Raw genomic sequence first — 4,624 nt, forward strand, 5'->3', positions numbered from 1 at the left:
TCAAGACGAAGTACCGGGTGAGCTGAGAAGAAGCGGGGGCTGACACTTTGGATGAGCTTTGTGCTGCCCCCTCCAGAGTGGAGGAACAGGGCAGCAGGACCTCCCTGAGTCTGTCTTGTCAGATACTCGCTGCCTCTCCTTTCCCACTCAGGGGTCAATGCTGTGAACTCTCAACTGGCCCCAGGGAGTTGGCCTGGTGGGAGCCAGAGGCTGCGGCCAAGGCCAGACTTCTATCCCTGTTTCTATGGAACCAACAGGGAGAAAAGGAGTCAAGTCTAGGAATGTCCTGTTAGGATGTTCAGTCCAGGACAGCTGTCTTCTCAGGGCCAGCGTGCTACAAGTACGCCGAAGTCCGAGCCTAAGCCACTGATGCAGAAGAGGTCGGCAGGGAGGAGATCCGCCATTCAGCGTCGCCGGAAGGCGCGGGATATTCTCCAGGCGTTGGGCTCCTCATAGCGGTTGTACAGGGGCTCCAGACGCTGCTGTTTCTTCTGCTTGCTTAGCTTGGTCGGGTCAGAAACCTTGAAGAAGGCGGGGGCAAACTCCACAAGCCACCGGGGACCGATGGTGGTGACCTCACGCATGTACTCCTTCGTGGTCAGCACCAGTTCATGGTAACACCACCCATTCAGGCTGTCTGTTGAAGAGCTCACTGGAAGGGTGGATGTAGACCACTTGCTGGTCAATCAGCGTCCGGTAAGCCTCCTGTGGGTCTTTCTTGGCAGCATTCCCGAAGAACCCACTGCAGATGGCCTTCTGCACGTGGACTGTGGACTTGCTACATGAGACCACATCCAGCTTGTGTCTGTCCATGATACCCAACATCTGCTTGCGGATGTCCTGGGCCCGGCGCAGGGAACGAGCCTGGATGAAGTTCTCATAGCACCACGGGTTGAAGAACTTATTGTTCTTCCAGGAGTTGTACACGGCCAGCAGCGTGAAGTGGTCCCCCTCAGTCTGGTGGAATTTGGCCTTCTTCTGATCTGCAAGGGCTTGTTTATCCGTGGGCCTGTAGAAGACATTCTGCACAGACAGCATAGACACGATGGTCATCAGTATCTATATTGGAATTGTGTTGAACCTGGGGATTGCTTTTGTAGGATTGTCATTTTTACAATGTTGAGTCTTTCTATCTATGAACAGGGAATATTTTTCCATTTAGTTAGTTCTTTTACTCTTTCTTATAGGAGTGTTTTGTAGTTTTGCATTTATATCACTATCATCTATCTATCTATCTATCTATCTATCTATCTATCTATCTATCATCTATCTATCTAATTTTGTGTGTAGCTGGTCAAGTTTATTCCCAAGTATTTAATTTGTAAATGATATTCTTTTTTTTGTGCTTTCTGGCTGTAGTGAAATCTCAATGATTTTTACATATTGATTTGTATCTTGCCACTCTTTTTGTGGAGTCTTTAGGTTTTTCAGCGCACAATATCATAACATGGATATATAGAGATAGTTTTATTTCTTCTTTGCCAATTGGAATGAGTCTTTATTTCCTTATCTAGCCTTACTGTCATAGCTAGAACTTTAAATCCAATGTTAATAGGAGTGGTAATAGTGGACATTCTATTTGCACGGGGAATATTTTTAGTATATATTGGGAATGAACTTGGCTTTTGGTTTTGCATATATATTTTTCACTATGTTGAGGAAATTCCCCTCTATTTGAATTGCATGTTTTAATCAGAAAGGGGTGCTAGATTTTGTCAAAGGCCTTTTATGCATCGTTACTAGTCAGTTCTAACAAAACAAAAATTGCTGCTGTTGTTGTTGTTAGTTGTCGTAGAGTTGAGTACGATTCATAGCAATCCTATGAACAAGATCTGAACCCTGTTCTATCCTGTGCCATCCTCACACTTACTCACACACAGGAGTCCATTGCTGCAGTCAGCATGTCAGTCCACCTAGCTGAAGGTCCTCCTCTCCTTCACCAACCCTCCACCTGTCCTAGCATCATGTCCCTCTCCAAGAAATAGCCCCTCCTAGCAACATGCCCAAAGTATGTGAGGCAAAGCCTCATCATTCTTGTGTCCAAAGAGCACTCTGATTGCACCTTCTCCAAGACATATCTGTTTGTTCTTTTGGCTGTCCATGGAATGTTCACTGTTCTTCTCTAACACCTCAGCTCAAAGGCATCAATTCTTGTTCTGCTATTCTTACTCATTGTCCGGCTTTCAGATATGTAAATGATCAGAAAGACTATGACCTGAATCAGACACACCTTAGTCCTCAAACAGACATCATCACTCCTCAATAACTTGAAGAGGCCCCTACCAACATATATTCCCAGTGCAGTGTATCTCCTTATTTCCTGACTGCTGGTACCAAGGTGTTAATTAGTTAATTTTTTTTAAATTTCTAAACCCACAAATATTTTTCTGATCTTTCCTTTTTGAAATTTTGCCTTTTTATTCTTAGTTCATATTTATTTTTTATAAAATGTGTCCTATATTATTTCTTCTATCATGAGTGTGACAATGTTGAGCTTCCTGAGTCTCCAATTCTAAAAAAGGTTTAATACAAATTGACAAGTGGTTCATGGTTATTGTTATGTACCACTGAATCAACTACAACAGCAACTAGCAGCCCTATGAAGAATACATCCAAATCTTGTCCTATCCTACACTGTCTGCACAATCTCTGGTATGTTCAAGCCAATTGCTCCACCCTGTCTATCAATCCATCTTATTGAGGTTCTTTCTTTCGGGCACGTTCCCTTTCCCAATGTGATGTCTTTCCCCACTTTCTGACCACTTCTAACAAGATACCCAAAGTATGTGAAACAAAGTTTCACCACTCTTGCCTCTCAGTGGCACCCCAGCTTCACTTCCTCCAAGACAGATTTGTTTTTTCTTTTGTCAGTCTGTCAGTCAGTATTTGTCTCTAACACCATATTCCAAAGACAGCAATTTTTCTTTAGTATTCCTTATTCATTGTCCAACTTTCAGAAGCATAGAAACAAATGGGGATGGGGGGAGAGGAGTTATGACTTGAATCAGGTGTGCTTTAATCTTGAAACCAACACTTTTGCTCTGGAGCATTTTGGAGAGGTCCTTGACAGTCAATGGACCCAATGCAACATGTCATTTGATTTCTTGACTGCTGCTACCATGGATGTTTATTGTGAAATTATTGACAACTTCAATCTTTTTCTTTGTCTATTGTGATGTTGCCTACTGGTCCAGTGGTGAGTATTTTTGTTGTATTGATGTTAAGATATATAATCCATGTCAAAGGCTCTAGTCTTTGATCTTCTGCAGTAAATGTTTCAAGTCTTCTTCACTTTCTGCAAACATGTTTATGTCATCTGAAAAATGCAAGTTATTGATGAACATTCCTTCAATCCTGATGCCACATTCTTTTTCAGATAGTTCAAATTCTTGAATGATTTTCTGAGCATACAATGCTAACAGGTATGAAGAAAGGATAGACCCGTGATGCACATATTTTTTTTTCATTTTGGACCATGCAGTGTACCCTGGTTCTGTTCAGACAACTGCTTGTTGGTGAGTGTCTAGGCTTCACAGGAACACAATTTAGTGTTCTGGGATTCCCATTCTTCTCAAGGTTAACCATGATTTTTTTATGATCCGCACAGTCAAATGTCCTTTCATATTCAATGATACAACACCAAAAACATCTTTCTCATCTCCTCTATTTTCAGATAAGATGCACCTGACAGCAGCGATGATAGCCCTTATGCCACAGCTTCCTTTGAATCCAGCTTGACTTTCTGACAGTTGCCTGTTGATGCATTGTTCCAGCTGTTTTGTGCAATCTTCTGCTAGATTTTACAAGTATGTGATATTAATGACATTGTTGGATAATTTCCACTTTACATTGGATCACTTTTTAAGAGGGAATTAGAACAAATATGAATCTCTTCTAGTTAATTGGGCAAATGTCTCTGCACTTGTTGGCACTGACTGATGAACAAGCCCCAGGGTTGGATCTATTTCCTGAAACACTTCAGTAGGTATCCCATCAATTCTTGGTGCTTTGGTTTTTGCCAATGCCTTAAGTAAAGCTTAGGCTTCTTCTTCAGTACTATTGGGTTGGGGTTTTTTTCCTCTCATATGCTTCTTCCTTAAATGATTTTTTTGGGTACAGTGGTCTGTGTATTCCTCCTATCTGATGATTCCACATTATTCAAGATTTTGCCCATAGACTCCTTCAATATTACAAGTCAAGGCTTGAATTTGTTCTTCAGCTCTTTCAGTTTATGAAGCTTGTCAGGTGTACTCTTCCTTTTTGGTTTTCTTATTCCAGCTCTTTATACATTTCCTTATAATACTTTGCTTGTCTTCTGGAGCTGCCCTCTGAAATACTCTATTCATCACTTTTATGCCAGCATTTCTTCCCTTTATTTGATTTCTCTCTTGTAGCACATCTTTCAGAGTCTCTTCTGACTTTGATTTTGTCCTTCCTGTCTTTACAGTTACCTTTTGCTTTCTTTATGGACAATATCCTTGCTGTCATCCCACAACTCATCTGGTCTTTGGTCATTAATGTTTAATGTGTCAAACAACTCCAGTCTTCTCCTGCGCTGAAAGATACACTGTCCTAGGGCAAATAGTTTATATATAAATCTTTGTCAAACATCAAAAAGTAAACT

At 41.4% G+C, this 4,624-nt stretch overlaps 1 pseudogene; it reads right to left on the minus strand.

The window, feature by feature from the left end:
• Positions 1–404: 404 nt before the first annotated feature.
• On the minus strand, positions 405–1,053 carry LOC102865135 (annotated as a pseudogene).
• Positions 1,054–4,624: the final 3,571 nt, after the last annotated feature.

This window comes from Elephantulus edwardii, unplaced genomic scaffold (assembly GCF_000299155.1).
Source record: "Elephantulus edwardii isolate Elephantulus edwardi_28Jun2011 unplaced genomic scaffold, EleEdw1.0 scaffold00092, whole genome shotgun sequence".
NCBI lineage: Eukaryota > Metazoa > Chordata > Mammalia > Macroscelidea > Macroscelididae > Elephantulus > Elephantulus edwardii.